General features: G+C 41.0%; 1 pseudogene; it reads left to right on the top strand.

The window, feature by feature from the left end:
• The window catches only part of LOC118399985 (guanine nucleotide-binding protein G(s) subunit alpha-like), a 45,755-nt pseudogene that overhangs the window by 6,581 nt on the left and 21,202 nt on the right, over positions 1-17,972 (top strand).

Genomic DNA, 17,972 nt, shown 5'->3' with positions numbered 1-17,972 from the left:
CTCTAATAAGCAAAGAGAAACGACAGTCCATCGTTACTTTAAGATATGAAGGCCAGTCAATCTGGAAAATGTTAAGAACTTTGTATGTTTCTTCAAGTGCAGTCGCAAAAACCATCACGCATCATGGCTCTCATGAGGACTGCCACAGGAAAGAAAGACACAGAGTTCCCTCTGCTGCAGAGGATAAGTTCATTAGAATAACTGCACCTCAGAAATTGCAGCACAAATAAATGCTTCACAGAGTTCAAGTAACAGACACATCAACATTAACTGTTCAGAGGAGACTGCGTGAATCAGGCCTTCGTGGTTGAATTGCTGCAAAGAAACCACTACTAAAGGACACCAATAAATAATAAGAAGAGACTTGCTTGGTCCAAGAAACACGAGCAATTGACATTAGACCGGTGGAAATCTGTCCTTTGGTCTGATGAGTCCAAATTTGAGATTTTTGGTTCCAACCGCTGTCTTTGTGAGATGCAGAGTAGGTGAACAGATGATCTCTGCATGTGAGGTTCCCACCGTCAGGCATGGAGGAGGTATGGGGGTGCTTTGCTGGTGACACTGTCAGTGATTTATTTAGAATTCAAGACACACTTAACCAGCATGGCTACCACAGCATTCTGCAGCGATACGCCATCCCATCTGGTTTGCGCTAAGTGGGACTATCATTTGTTTTTCAACAGGAAAATGACACAACACACCTCCAGGCGGTGTAAGGGGTATTTACCAAGAAGGAGAGTGATGGAGTGCTGCATCAGATGACATGGCCTCCACAAGCACCCGACTTCAACCCAATTGAAATGGTTTGGAATCAGTTGGACTGCAGAGTGGAAAAGCAGCCAACAAGTGCTCAGCATATGTGGGAACTCCTTCAAGATGCTTCATGATTAGCACTCATGATGTGATTGTAATAACATACAGAAACTCAACTGCTTTTGTTCACCCAACCAAGAATACCTCATTATCAAATGCCGACGGTATTCGCTCCCAAGAGAATTATCTTCGGTCATAGTCACAGCCGTGTATATACCCACTCAAGCCAATGACAGCCCTCAAGGAATTACACTGGACTTGATGCAAACTGGAAACCACATCCTGAAGACGCATTTATTGTAGCTGGGGATTTTAACAAAGCAAATTTGAGGAATAGGCTACCGAAGTTATATCAACACATTGACTGTAATTTAGGGAAAACACAATATTAGGGAAAATACTAGATCATTGCTTTTCACCTTTTCGAAATGCCTACAAAGCCCTCCCCCGCCATCCCTTCGGGAAATCAGATCATGGCTCCATTTTTCTCCTCCCTTCCTATAAGCAGAAGACTCCAACAGGAGGTACCCGTGCTAAGGTCTATTCAACGCTGCTCTGACCAATCGGGATCCATGCTTGAAGATTGTTTTTCATCACGCAAACTGGGATATGATCCAGGTAGCCTCTGAGAATAACATTGACGCTTACACAGAAAAACAGTGACTTAGTTCATCAGGAAGTGTTTTGGGGATGATGTTCCCACAGTGACTTTTAAAACCTACCCAAACCATGAACTGTGGATAGATGGCAGCATTTGTGTAAAACTGAATGCGTGAACCACCACGTTTAACCATACAAATAGGCAAAATGTCAGTACAGAGACAAAGTGGAGTCACAATTCAACAGCTCAGATGTGAGATGTATGTGGCAGGGTCTACAGACAATCAGATTACAAAGGGAAAACCAGCCACATCGCAGACACCGATGTCTTGCTCCCAGACAAGCTAAACACCTTCTTTGCACGCTTTGAGGATAACACAGTGCCACCAATGTGGCCCACTCTCAAGGACTGTGGGCTCTCGTTCTCTGTGGCTGACACAAAGCTGCCGGCCCAGACGGCATCCCTAGCCGCGTCCTTCGAACATTCGCAGACCAGCTGGCTGGAGTGTTGACGGACATACTAAATCTCTCCCTATCCCATTCTGCAGTCCCCACTTGCTTCAAGATGTCCACCATTGTTCCTGTACCCAAGAAACAAAGGTAACTGAACTAAATGACTATCGCCCCGTAGCACTCACTTCTGTCATCATGAAGTGCTTTGAGGCTAGTTAAGGATCAACTCGCCTCGTGGAATACCTTTGTCAGATTGCCGTTCATTGACTATAGCTCAGCCTTCAACACCATAGTAGCCTCCAAGCTCATTATTAAGCTCGGGGCCCTGGTTCTGAACCTTACCCATGCAACTGGGTCCTGGACTTCCTGACGGGCTAGCCCCCAGGTGGTGAAGGTAGGAAACAACACCTCCACTTAACTGATCCTCAACACAGGGGGGCCCACAAGGGTGCATGCTCAGCCCCCTCCTGTACTCACTGTTTATCCATGACTGCGTGGCCACGCCCTCCTCCAACTCAATCATTATGTTTGCAGATGACACAACAGTAGTATCAAATCAAATTAATTTACATAGCCCTTCGTGCATCTGCTGATATCTCAAAGTGCTGTACAGAAACCCAGCCTAAAACCCCCAAACAGCAAGCAATGCAGGTGTAGAAGCACCTGTAGTAGGCCTGATTACCAACAATGACGAGACAGCCTACAGGGAGGAGGTGAGGGCCCTGGTGGAGTGGTGCCAGGAAAATAACCTCTCTCTCAACGTCTACAAAACAAAGGAGATGATTGTGAACTTCAGGAAACACCAGAGGGAGCACGCCCCCATCTACATTGACAGGACCACAGTGGAGGAGGTGGAAAGCTTCAAGTTCCTCGGTGTACACATCACTGACAATCTGAATTGGTCCACCCACACAGACAGTGTGGTGAAGAAGGAGTAACAACGCCTCTTCCACCTCAGGAGGCTGAAGAAATTTGGCTTGGCCCCAAATACCCTCAGAAACTTTTACAGATGCACAATTGAGAGCATTCTAATGGGCGTTATCACAGGCTGGTACGGCAACTGCACCACCCGCAACCGTAGGGCTCTCCAGAGGGTGGTATACGGTCTGCCCAACGCATTACCGGGGGCACACTGCCTGCCCTCCAGGGCATCTACAGCACCTGATGTCACAGGAACGGCCAAAAAGATCATCAAGGACATCAACCACCTGAGCCACGGCCTGTTCACCCCGCTATCATCCACAAGGGGAGGTCAGTACAGGTGCATCATAGCTGGGACAGAGAGACTGAAAAACAGCTTCTATCTTAAGGCCATCAGACTGTTAAATAGCCACCACTAACATGTAGAAAATAGTAAAAATATAGAAAAACCCTCTAAAACGCCCTTTTGGCAGGTATCTGGCACCAAACAATCACCCTGAACACAAATAATTTGTACACAATACACAAATTGCTCCTTATTATAAGGGAAATTACATTAGAAGAACAGGGGGAACAAGGAAGGAACACAGGAATTACAAACAGCACGGGAATTCTCACTGATGGGTGCAACGAATATAGCCTCTTACAAGGCATACCTCTAAATATGTTAATGAGACAGGGATTCTTTCTCTGCCCACATTTCCCCACAATGCACCATAATTCACAGTATGCTGCTGTAAATATACAGCTGTACAAATGCTGTAATTTGCCATTGAGACCCCATGATGCATAGAGTCACAATAGCTTACTGTAAAAGTATTGCTGTGAATTTACAGCAATTTGTTAGTGTAAAGATTAAATAAGTTACGATGAACTTCACAGGGTGATGAAAGTGCACAGAAAGCTTAGATTGTTGTCAATCTAACTGCACTGTCCAATTTACAGTATCTATTACAGTGAAAGAATACCATGCTATTGTTTGAGGAGAGTGCACAATTATGAACTTAAAAATGTATTAACACACCAATTCGGCACATTTAGGCAATCAAGATACAACATTTTGAACAGATATGCAATGGATCAGTCTAAAACTTTGCACATACACTGCTCCCATCTAGTGGCCAAAATCAAAATTGTGCCTGGGCTGGAAAAATAAATTATGGCCTTTCTCTTGCATTTCAAAGATGATGGTATTATTTTAACCAACACATTAGATCTGGTTAAAATAATACCAATACCGACATTAATTTCACATGTCCACCAACTTCAAAGTGTTTCCTTTCAGGTCCTGAGCTATAGGCAGTTAGATTTGAGGATGTCATTTTTGGCGCAAATTTAAAAAAGGGTTGGATCCTTGAGATGTTTTAAAGGAAATATATTGGCCTATATGTTTTAATTTACTCTCAAAACTGTGGGATAGTCATCTGACCATATTAGCAGGAGTGCCCAGTTTAAAAAAAGAAGTATGTCAAAAACACTTCTGGAATAATTTGAGCTCTAATATTAGTCTGTCATCATTGTTGACAACACACATGACAATACGTTACACAAATGATAATTGGGCATAAATCAATTCACCAAAGACCAAGTAATTGTTAGGTTAGGCCTTCATGTTAGAGGACTTGCATAGAGTTTATATTGTGATTCAGAAACAGACCCCATCTTTACACCACATAGGCCTACTCATACAGTCTGTGCTGTGGTCAAGTGTAGATACATCTTTTGTTAAATGCAATAGGAAATCCACATTTTTGCAAGCACATTATGGAAGACTGGTATGTATGATGGCCGGGCTGATAATATTTCACATATTGGGAAAATTGCAAAACCCAGTGAAGCAATACATTAGTAAGCCTAAATCTGTCTAGAAATGCAATGTGTTTAATTTGTGTTTATCACTCATCTACATATTAATCCATAAATGAATTTATATCAAGATATACATTCATTATTTATAAAGGGGTTTATAAGTAGGTTATTATTAATTTAAAGATGGTTTATAATAATTGAATAAACATTTGTAACACATTGGTTGAGATTGTGCATGTATTTGGTGCTTGCAGAGTAGTGAGACGTTTCAACCAGTTTTATAACTGTTTATTACAGATGTTTAAACCTCTCTTTAAGTGAATAGCTAAACTAACTCTTTACAAATCCGTTTGGTATTTTCTAATTATTTTTATGATAGATCTATCATAATTCCATAGCCACCAAAACATTCCGATTTTTAGAGAGGGAATAAATACGTCTAGAGTGAATAGAAAGATCCAGGAAGTATTTATACATTGTATCAATTTTTATAACGATTACAATGTATCTGTTGTGCTACAGTATTCTAACTTACTCCGTCCGTATGGTCCATAGACATTGGAACCAGGGTATGGATGATCATTTCTTCAGAGGGCGCCTTTTTCTTTTCGGGAATCGCAACTTCATGACGTTTTGGGCAATCATGTGATTACACTCTGGTCGTTCCCAGGGTTCAGTGAGAGCTGCTTGCCCCACCCCATCTCTTCAACGCGATATATCTCAATGTACAATTCTCAGAGAAAATGTTAAAAAAAATAAAAAATACTACAAAATACTTAAAAGAAACGAATCTATTCACATTTATTCAAGAGCAGATCTGGACTTTACATTCAAAAAAAAGAAAGAACTGTCACCGTTCTATAAATGATTAGGCGATATATTGCAGTATGTTCATATTATACACATATGGCCATCCAGCCCATCTACCATACGAATTCAAAAGGGATATAAAGCTTAGACTGACAGCATGCTCTACCCGCAAGAAACGGGAACATAACGGAGGATTTTCATAAATATACCTGACTCTGGAAAATTGTATTTATTGCATAAAAGAAGCCCTATTGGAGTCATTGTTTGCCCAGAAAAGCTTACCGATGTGAGGAGAAATACAATTTACAGCGGCAAAGAAAAAGACCGAGAGAAAGGCCCTTTTGATCTGGACAAACCCCAAAAGCAACCAACATCTGTGACGAGGAGGGAAAATAAATTAATATCATTGACTAAAACAGGATATAGTTGACACGGTTACGTTTTGTCCTGGATTTAAAAGACATTTGGACGAAGAAGGAATGGTCGGCGTAGTGATCCACATGCCGTCATTTTAGTGGAAATATTAATTTAGTCTTTTTTTTTTATCCCACTATCTGCTCGGCCCGTCTCGCTTGGGGTTGAGGACGGATTGCAAAATAAAAAGGGAAATACGCGTTGATGGAACAGCAAATGTTTTGAATGTCAGTAGTCAGAATTCTACCAGTGAAACCGATGATGGGTTCAAGAGGAGACATTTACTAGGATTCAGTGTGGATTTCAGCTCCACTGCAAGACGTCGTGGGAATCCCGACTCGAGAGACCATTTATGTACATTGTAGCGCTGAAGAATCATATTCACATTGAAATTAATATTGATGTCTTCATTGTGGATTGACAGTGAAAACCTTATAGGAATCAACCGTCTGAGAGGGCGGTCCGGGTATCTTCATTAGCACCACTACTCCGTTCTCCCTGAATGATCTATTGTAGCCGATAGATAATTAACAATAATATGTGATATAGGCTACGTCTGTGGAGGCCTTGATCGTCTACAGGTTACAGTGGTTTTATTCTGCAACTGGCAATATAAATGTCACCCATTTTGATCAAGGTGCTCTTCTCCTGGGCCAATTTAGGAATCTAGAATTTTTCTATTACATTAATCCCCCCTCACCCCCTTCCCCGAACCTTTTTGCTGGGTTTTTGGGAAGATGGGTTGTTTGGGCAATAGTAAGACCGAAGACCAACATAATGAGGAGAAAGCACAGAGGGAAGCAAACAAAAAGATAGAGAGACAGCTTCAAAAAGACAAACAGATATACCGAGCAACTCACCGGCTACTACTATTAGGTATGTTTCTGACATGTTCAAGTTATTGATAAATTGTTTCCATCCTTTGTTATTGTGGCATTTGAGGGTGGCAAACGTCTAACATTGTAAATGACCATTTACATTTGCTTTTATGTAGGCCTATATTCCTCCTAGGTAGGCCATTGCACAAAGACCATTACATTTGTTTTATTGGAGTGGGTTTTTACCTTTGGTTGTGCTGACATTTTTGATAGGAGTTTGTTCTTGTAACAGGCCTACCACTGTCAACACTTGTGTCCTGTCATTTTAAGCACTCTGTACAGCTGGACACAAAAAGACAACAACACTATTGCACCCCTATTTGCAACAGTGTTTATTTTTCCAGAGCAAAATTGTTGTATATGATTCTACCCGACTAGGGGAATTATTGCTTGTGGTGTAGGCCGAGCAATGTGTGTCTCTAGGACTGATTTCTGAAGAGATTAACCTACAAATAATAGGCCTCAGGAGTGTGCCGTTTTCATCATCATACACTACGTTCTCCTTTGAATTGCTTTTAATCGTAATTGTTGCGAATACCAGCACTGACTTAGTTGACAAGGCCTAGGGTGACGCATTGCATCAAGTTGCTCCTACCCATGTGAAAACACTGTAATAACTCAAGTAACACATTGTATTATCATGTTACAGTACATAGTAATTACTTTATAATTGTATAGTAATGGAGTTTGTTCTTATTACACAAGTTCAGTATAACTGTATTGTGTGGGTTATAATGTCTGGAAGTGACAGCTACAATGTTGTGTTCTTTCACATAGACAGATGATGAGTGTTTTCTTGACTTATAACTCTAGAAAACCTGATCAATCATGTAATACCAAAATATTACCTCCAAACTAACACTTTTTCTTTAATTGGGTTGATTTGGCAGAGCCCTCGTCATCATTGGCATACAGAAAAAATGGAATCATGTTCTACGACCTTATTAGGCCTAATAACAATGTAAACCTTGATTCCTGTCTGAAGTGACAATGACTAAACAATCAAAAACAACATTATTCATGCACTGCAATAATTAACTTTTGGATACATGAACTCAACAAAACAATGTTCACCGTATGAAACAAAAATACAATTTCAAAGCTGCATACTTATTCAAATACACTTTTCTTTGCTGCACAGTAATAGGGACCAAAAAAATAAGACAAAAAAAATCTGTAAAAAGGGGCTCAGGCCCAAGATAGGATGTGGTCTGTTTTCCTTTCATTTAGCAAGTACCATGTTGTTAGCACAAAGGATCAGCGTTTGTTCTCTCTGTTCCATTATGGGTGGCGACTGTATGACTGTTTCGAATATTCCCAACATTCCATGCCCCGTGGTTAGTGGACAGTCATCACTAGGGCCAGGAGTTTCTCCTGACCATGTGGTCTGGCCAGGAACAACTCTGGGCCCTTAGTTGTAGGTTGTAACATGGTTGGAGATTGAAGTGATGTGTGATTTACATGCCTAGAATTGACCTCAATAGAATTGATTTTGCTCTAAAGAGACCACTGTCAAGTGAGGTGTTTTTTAAACCTACATCTTCCTCTTTTCTCTGTTTGCAGGTGCTGGTGAATCTGGGAAGAGCACGATAGTCAAACAGATGCGAATATTGCATGTGAATGGCTTCAATGCAGAGTAAGTATTGTTTTTCCCAATTTCATAAATCTTTGCAGAACCGTGTCAAGCACATATTATTTAGTCGGAGCCACTTGAAAGCCATAGGGGTCTTACTCCATTTATATTACACAGGTTTGAACTCTAAACTGGTAACCCAATGTCCTAGGATTCTCAGGTTGATTATTCGCTCCGGGCTACAAATGCATTTTGTTTTTTGACTAACTTTTTATTTTGGGGTTTACAGGTACAAAAGCAATCAAAGAAATACATACAAAGATAACCCAAACCCACAATTGCGTCCCATCCCAGGAACTATATGAATGTTTGTCGCCAGAGAGAATAGGTGTTAGTTATGCCTGTAGGTGAAACTCTGTTCGAGTTAATTGATCATATTTACAACATTTATTGGTCTAAGAATGGCCTATTTTATAAACCGTTTTTAAACAACAAGTGGTTGGTAAGCTCCAAAAGTACAACAGGTCCTTGAAGTTGTTTTTGAGTAGTTTGAAATCACATGCATAGCTTACTCCTCCTCTGTTCGTGCTATTGTGTCTTTTATAGCAAATTCTGAAGTTTTTTGTTTCTCTCATTTCTTTTCATAGTCACTATAGCATGTGCTATAGTACGCCAACATCAATACTGTAGAACCTTAAGAAAAACTGAACTTTAGGCACTGAAAAACTAAGAAAAACTGTCATTTGCCTCAGGCTTTTGTTTCCCCCAACAATATGAGTTCATGCAGGCTTCATTTTTGTGGATTCTCACTGCTCATGTACAAAATTATTCTGATCATTCCAGAACTACAATAATCAACAGTGTTTCCGCTGCAGTCATTTATCTGTGGCGCTGGGCCACGGCAAAATCATTGCCGCCACTCCCAAAAATATGGACCGTGAAAAAAGGAAGAAACTGGTGACATAAGGTGGTTTTGGTGAGAAATACAGGCAGGAGACATGTAGTGTAACCCCGGGTGGTGTTTTTTCCCAAGTTACCCTAATATTATATTCACTGTAAGTTTTTTTAAGGACATAAAATTCATCAATATAATGCTAACTAGTTAAAAGATCACATTTGGTATCTAGCTAATGATTAGCTCAATAAGGTAAATGCAGATAAGCAACCCAATGTTCCAGCCTATTTATTTATAGCCACTATACTGCTATCAGTTGGGCTTAGGGTTGGGCGATGTCAACCTTTGTCCTATCGTGATTAAGTACCTATAAAACATTGTGATATACAATGGTATCGCACCCTATTGCCCCCCCCCCCAAAAAATACAATTAAAATAAAGACAGCTAAAAAGGACCACTAGCATGAGCTCACATGCTTATGGGAAGGACGAGAGGAATCATTCTATTTTGGAGCCAAATCTTTTTTAGTAGCCTATTCCTGATGTCGATTAAGGCAGCCCTCAGCACTTCTCTGATTCAGAGGGGTTGGGTTAAATGCGAAAGACACATTTCAGTTGAATGCATTCAGTTGTACAACTGAGTAGGTATCCCCCTTTCGCTTTCCTTTTTTTAGTAGCCGATTGGAGATGTATCTCTGTGTGTGCCTACGCGAAAGAAGGCCTCGTGTGATGGGTTGTAAATCATTCAGGACCCGGCTGCAGAGCAGGCTACTCTGCTGTCCCCAGAACTGGATAATTATTCAATGATTCTTATTAAGCCTAGGCTTCTATACATTGCTAATAATAGGCTATGGAAATAGGGCTACTCTACACATCGTTTTTCTCATAAGCTTTGCTGTGATAGAGACTTGACTATAGACTCTGACTTTCAAAATTGTTCCAATTACACACTTTTTATTAGAGTAGCCTATTTGGAAAATACTATTCATAACTTTAACTTGTCTTAATGCTTTTGATAGGCTATTTTAATGAGTAGGATTTGGCTTTTGTCCGTTTGGTTCTCAACAGCAAGGAGGAGGGACACATGCATCCTTCCTTTTATAATAGACTTAAGCTTTGCTCAACTGTAAGGCTTGTTCAAACGACTCGTTTGATTTTTCTATCTTGCTATTCTTTGTTCTACTTCTCTCATTTATTACCTTTGGCCTATCATGTTTTTAGGTTATTCAAAAACAACTTAACTTTCGGAGAACTCCGTTAGATGAATCCATTGTTTGATCATGAAGTAGCACAGCGAGAGGCGGCGGGAGAAAGCCAGCATGTTTAAAAACTTAAGTCATATTCTTATCAAATGGAGAGAAAATACAAAATTTGTATTTTAAAATAATTACACACCGGCGTGACCGCTGTAAAAAAAAGAAAAGAAATAGGCTTCGGCTATATGGCCCAGATCGTCCGGCATTGAGAGAGAGGGAAAACCAATATTATCTGACAGGACATTTTTGCTCCACTTTGGTGAATATCTTAGCTCTGTCCACATTGTTCTCTTGCAATTCTGTTTATTGTTTATAACATATTTATTGAACTAGGTTATGCATTCAGGAATAGGCCCTGCTGTGGGCTGCCTGGTCAGCAGTTTAATGCGTGGTGCCAGTCAAGTTGAAAAACAGTGCCTTCAGAAAGTATTAACACCCCTTGACTTTTTCCACTATTTTGTTGTGTTACAACCTGAATTGAAAATGGATTAAATTGCGATTTTAATGTCACTGGCCTACATACAATACCCAATCATGTCTAAATGGAATGATGTTTTAGACATTTTTGCAAATGTAATAAAAAATGTAAACTTGAAATGTCTTGAGTCAATAAATATTCAACCGCGTTGTTATCCAACCCTTATTAATAGGTGCAGGAGTAAAAATGTGCTTAACAAGTCACATAATCAGTTGCATGGATTTTGAATGACTACCTCATCTCTGTACAACACCCATACAATGACGGTATCTGTAAGGTCCCTCAGTCGAGCAGTGAATTTCAGACACAGATTCAACCACAAAGACCAGGGAGGTTTTCTAATGCCTTGCAAAGAAGGGCACCTATTGGTAGTTAAAAGAAAAGTACAAAAACAGACACTGAATATCCCTTTCAGCATGGTAAAGTTATTAATTACACTTTGGATGGTGTATCAATACACCCAGTCACTACAAAGATACAGGGGGCCTTCCTAACTCAGTTGCCAGAGAGGAAGAAAACCACTCAGGGATTTCACCATAAGGCCAATGGTGAATTTAAAACAGTTACAGAGTTTAATGGCTGTGATAGGAGAAAACTGAGGATGGATCAACATTGTAATTACTCCACAATAATAACCTAAATTACACTGAAAAGAAGGAAGCCTGTACAGAATACAAATATTCCAAAACATGCATCCTTATTGCAACAAGGCACTTTAGTAACACTGCAAAAAATATGGCAAAGAAATTAACTGTATGTTTTGGGAAAATCCAACATAATACATCACTGTGTACCAGTCTTCATATTTTCAAGCATGGTGGTGGCTGCATCATGTTATGGGTATGTTGTCATTGGCAAGGACTAGGGATTTTTTTTAAATGATAAAAATAAACAGAATAGAGCTAAGCATAATCTTAGAGGAAAAGCAGTGTGCAACAGACACTGGGAGACAAGTTCACCTTTCAGCAGGAAAATAACCAAATATGTGCTTACCAAGACGACATTGAATGTGGCCTAGTTATAATTTTGACTTAAATTGGCTTGAAAATCTATGGCAAGACTTGAAATGGTAATCATTTCCAAAGGTGATGCTAACATGTATTGACACAGGGGTGTGAATACTTATGTAAATAATATTTCTGTATGTCATTTTCTAGAAACATGTTTTCACTTTGTCCTTATGGGGTATTGGTGTATCGATTTAATCCATTTTGAATTCAGGCTGTAATACAGCAAAATGTGGAATAAGTCAAGGTATATGAATACTTTCTGAAGGCACTGTAGGCTGTACATCGTCTGTCACATCACAATGTCGTCACCATCGACGATGGCTGTCAATCATCTTAGATATCCAATACTATCGTGATATTGCCCAACCCTAGTTGATAATGCTTATTGCTAATAGCATACCTGATAATATGGACCATACATAGTCAATATGCATGGTCCAATAGGTTAGAATCATTTAAACAAGTAATTTTACCCGTATGTTATTGGGCTCATTTCTGGAGGTGGAAATTCTATTTTAGATGGCATCAGCATCATTTTATTTGAATTAATTTTGGAGTAGAATGTCCTTTTTTAAAAAGTCACCAGAAGTGAGTTTCTCAGTCCTTTCTACGACATTTTCTATTTCTTCCCCTACTGCTACAATTTTCTTTCTCCAGAGGAAACACATAAGTCAAAAGGCCTTGGCTCTTACTGATGATGGAAAAAAGTATTACTATTTTTGACAATATGCCGTATCGTATTGTTTTGACTATCGCAGTATTATTTTTGCAAGTTACCTGTACCTGCACCAAAACTCCAGTATTTGTCCTTCATAGCCTGTTCTCATCTTCTTTTTAAATAGGTAGCCATATTTTTCCCCCAGCACTTTTATTTCCATGACAGATCAAAACTTGTTCTCATGGCTCTCTCTTGTCCCGCTGCAGCAGGCATATGATAAGCAATATGTTTGGAAGATCGAATCGCAATACAATCACAGTGTCTAATCGCAACACATATAGAACCGCAATACATCGCATCGGCACGTAAGAATAGTGATTAACATCGTATGGTGAGGTCCCTGGGAATTCACAGCCCTATTGGCTTCCACATTTGGCTAAATAAGATCAGATCAACTTCATTGTCCAAAGGAGACATTTGTCTCGTGTATGTACGTACACACACCACTGCTCACACATTAAATGCATGTCATATAATACAGATCACCTAACACAAAGCGCAATTTCAAAACATATACCTTAGTAGGTAAACATTACACACCGACACACTTGCAGACAATCACTTGTGCACACACAGATCAGTCAGTCTATAGCAGGGACCTTTATACAGATTGTCTTGATGGTCAATTCAGGACAGAATGTTGTGTGTTTAGTGTTCCAAAGCCCTACACCCCGGTGTAGCCGATTTGATAAATACTTGCTTCGGTTCAGGGTTGTTGCCTCTGCTTTGCCCTTCAGACCAGAATGTTTTTCCTACCTACTGAAAGGGGGACGGGTAGTGCCAGTCAGTGCTAGGTCCTGGAGAGCAGGATGAGGAGGACGGAAGGAGATGGAGGTGGGGAGTGACAGAATAATAGGGAGAGGGGATAAGAATGGAGGAGCAGATAGAGGAGAAGAGTGATATGGCAGAGGTGAGAAGAGATTGGTATGGCAGTTATTATTATTTTTTTTAATGGTTGTTTTCGGGGTCTTCGTATGAGGAATGTGGTGGAGTCTCCTCTCAGTCATACAGTACACTGCTCTTACTTGCTCACGGCAACTCCTAAATTCCTTCAACCCAGCTACACAGAGACTGATGAATGCATGAAGAATGCGCTATGTATCTGTCCGTCTATCCAAATTATGTTGTCTCTCCGTCATCCATCAACACATGAGCCCCATAGCAAAACCATTGGCTCAATTTTTGATGGATATGAAATCTGTGTGGTTGGGCCTTTTTTGGGGGGGGGGGGGTTGCAGACTTCAGCCATGAATAAAGATGGCCAATCTGCCATTCTACTTTTCAGGGTGTTACTACACCTTTATGTTGATTTTGATTATATTTGGTCACTGACTTCCTAATTTTCATGCTTCTCAGGGAGAAAAAACAGAAAATTCAAGACATAAAAAATAATATAAAGGAAGCTATTGAGGTAAGTAATTGGTACTGTTTTCTGCTGTTTTCCTCCCTCTTATATGAGTAGTCAGTACTAGTAGCCCAATAGAGGACATTTTTTCAAATGTTTTGATGTATCGATTTTGAAAAGAATATTTAAGTTTTTCTCAGTATTGTTTAAAAAAAAAAAATGTTTAAGCAATGTCTTTCTATTTTTCCTTCATTTCAGACTATAGTGACAGCCATGAATACACTCACACCCCCAGTCCGGTTAGCCAACCCAGCACACCAGTTCCGAATCGAATACATCCTGAACCTAGTAAATCAGAAGGATTTTGAGTTTACATTGGTAAGTACTTTTGGAATAAAAGAATATCACACACTATCCCTGTCATGTTGGCATGTTTCAGGGTTTTTCTCTGACGGTGCACGTCAGGTAGCCACCTTCTGGAGACTGCAGTAAAAGAGGTGGTCCAATGGACCACACTCACTTGATGAGTAGCTTTGACTGGAACCTGTAGATTTGTGTCTTTAGCTCAGTGGGCTAAAACAGTCTGCTTTGAACTAATTGGATACTGTTGTCTTAATCAGAGTTCATGTCCCAAAGGATCATCTCCATCTGAAAGTTTTCAAACTGTTGAAACTATGAATATTAGACAAACTGGCTGCTAACTTGATATAGGTCTAAGTTTTTGAATTTCAAAAGGAAGAACTCTTAAAATGAGGCAGGATGGATTAGGCCCAGTCAGTGAATGGGTAAATATGTGAAAATACTGGATTATAAATTGTGCCTTCCTGTGTTATAGTTACGCTAAAATGTTTATTATCTTCTACTGAGCCATTTGCTTCATGTTCCTATTCTTATATTTTGTTATTTCTTATTGTTGTTGCATTGTCGAGAAGGAACCTGCAAGTAGGCATTTCGTTGGACGATGTATGCCATGCGTATTCCGTACATGTTATTTATAAAACTTGAAACTTGGGCCAATAACTTCCTAGTGGAACATCACATCAGTCATGGTAGCTACGACAATATGGTGTCTGTCTGTCTGTCTGTTTTGTGGTTCAGTAATTAGCAGGTGTACTCCCCTTGGGATGCTCACAATTGAATGAGGCTCTCACCTGAGAGATGCATGGCCGGTGCCTGTTAACACTGATTGTGTTTAACAACACTAAATGGGTCTGATGGGAGTTCCTCTCTGAAACACCAGGACCCTCAGGGATTCACTCCAAACTGTATGTTCCCAGGGTAGACATGCGTGCAGACCGGCAGGGTAGGCAGGCAGACCAGCAGGGTAGGCAGGCAGACCGGCAGGGTAGGCAGGCAGACCGGCAGGGTAGGCAGGCAGACCGGCAGGGTAGGCAGGCAGACCGGCAGGGTAGGCAGGCAGACCGGCAGGGTAGGCAGGCAGACCGGCAGGGTAGGCAGGCAGACCGGCAGGGTAGGCAGGCAGACCGGCAGGGTAGGCAGGCAGACCGGCAGGGTAGGCAGGCAGACCGGCAGGGTAGGCAGGCAGACAGGCAGGGTAGGCAGGCAGACAGGCAGGGTAGGCAGGCAGGCAGCCAGGTAAGCAAGCAAGGCATGTAAAGATGTTCAATGCAAGTAAGCCAGAAATTCCAATCCAGATGAAATGTAATTTCTAAAGTGATGTCTGACCAATATGTAATAATGTTTTCTGATTATGAATCAGAAGATAAAACTAGGGCAGGCACAAATGGTTATGGATGAAGTAAAATAACTGTCATAACTGTTTAGAAAAATATATATACTCAGTGTACAAAACATTAGGAACAGCTGCTCTTTCCATGACATAGACTGACCAAGTGAAAGCTGTGATTCCTTATTGATGTCACTTGTTAAATCCACTTCAATCAGTGTAGATGAAGGGGAGGAAACAGGTTAAAGAAGGATTTTTAAGCCTTGAGACAATTGAGACATGGAATGTGTATGTGTGCCATTCAGAGGGTGAATGAGCAAGATAAAATATTTAAGTGCCTTTGAATGTGGTATGTTAATAGGTGCCAGACACAGCGGTTTGAGTGTGTCAAGAACTGCAACGCTGCTGGGTTGTTAACGCTCAACTTTGTCCCGTGTGTATCAAGAATGGTTCACCACCCAAAGGACATCCAGCCAACTTGACACAACTATGGGAAGCATTTGAGTCAACATGGGCCAATATCCCCGTGGAACGCAGGAGAGTCCATGCCCCGATGATATATATATTATTTTTTGGGGGAGACAACAGCTGACTGAAGATGGGATGGCCGGGCATTCATGCGGCAGTTTCCGCGATAACATGGACTCTTAACAACATGATGAAACTTTGTTGCCTCTTGCAGAAATAAGCAAGGTGTTAAAGCAAATAATGAATAGAATGGGCGTAGAACCTCTAACCCTGGCAATTTGAATGATAAACTTTTTTTTTTTAATGGTAAACTCATAGAAGCGGTAAAGAGGTCAATCGAACTCGACCAAAACAATGACATTGCAATGGAAACACGTGGGGTACGGCCGTGGGGGAAAGATAATGAGTCTCCTCATTGCCCCCCCCAGCAAAAATAAGTCTACATTTAGGCTGTTGTTTATATGTGTATAATGCTTGTACGGATGTCAACCCTAACACAAGCAGATGTTCATGTCATCGTTACCAATCAACTGCTTTACAGTAAAAAAAAAAAAAAGACTGACTGTCATCACCAATTTCTGTACTCTACCTATGCCAGCCAGCGTATACGAACGAGAGTTAGCGTTTAGCAGTCACTTCTTCTAAACCTGAAAAGGGACGACTACTACATGTTATGCAGCGAAAACTGCCAAATATATCCAAATCGGACTTAAGTAAGGACATTGTTGGCCTGTTACAATAAAACAAAATCTTGAAGGATTTGATGAATATCCACTTTGTTGGATCAGATTTGTTGAAGGTGCGCCAATCTGGTCAATGGAACGTCTGCGTTCCATTGACTCCTTTTAACGGATCTATGGGTACACTCGCAATGGCTGCCTGGTACGGTGATGCAATCATTTCCCACGGTAATATAGAATGTTCATTCAAAGGATGTCGACTGATGTGGCTCATGCCACGGAATGTAGTTTTTGTAATGTCCGCTGAGTTGAATCAACAAATCACAGCAGATATTGGTGCGTGCCATTCCTGATTTTACTTCCTGCTTTTACTTCCTGCTTTGCTCCTACGGTTAGCCTACATTCGCAATGGCCGCCAATCCACCCCATTAGGCCATCATCGACTTGAATGCCATCATTGATTTCTTCGGCAGCACATAGTCACAGGAGTGGAGGAAAGGAGAAGGGTTATGACAGAGACCGCTGGTCATTCGGTTGGCCAATTACCATCATCCAGAATTCCATGACCATCACAGCCCTAGTTACAACATTAGGTTAGAGTTTGCCCTGATGCTTTCTATAGATTTGGAGATATTTTATATGGTCTGTTGCTGTGCCAAGGGAATCTATGTCAATATGGGGGATTGGAATGTCTGTGGCTATTGACTACTCTGAAGCGTCTAATGCATTACATTAATGTGGGTTTGTGTGTGTTTTGGGCAGAGAAGGACTATCTGATAGGCCTCTGCCTCCTCCCTTCCTCTCCCCCTCCCTCCCATCTCCTGGCCCTAGGCTAGGGCCTACCAGGAACCAGTCTGACTGGTTCGCTCTGCCTGCCGCTCCGCTCTGCTTGGGCTTCTGACAGGGAACAGGGAGACTGACGGGGGGAGGAAACCCTGTAGAGAAGGAGAGGGCTGCTGAGCTTCGCTGATGTCCTGAATATACTTTATCCGGTGTTTTCCTTACCATTGTACAGCCCCCAACCCTTAAAGAGTTTGGCTTATTCTATGTAACGGCCTTGCGTCTCAGTAAAATTCTGTCCGTGTCCCAGTGAATTTGCTGAACCTCTATGTTAATTTTCCTCAGATGTCTCCTCTCCTTGCTATCTGTCTGTCCTCCGCTGTG

The sequence above is a fragment of the Oncorhynchus keta genome, chromosome 21 (assembly GCF_023373465.1).
Source record: "Oncorhynchus keta strain PuntledgeMale-10-30-2019 chromosome 21, Oket_V2, whole genome shotgun sequence".
NCBI lineage: Eukaryota > Metazoa > Chordata > Actinopteri > Salmoniformes > Salmonidae > Oncorhynchus > Oncorhynchus keta.
Note: the sequence above shows the minus strand (reverse complement) of the source record. Positions and strands in the feature narration are given on the sequence as shown.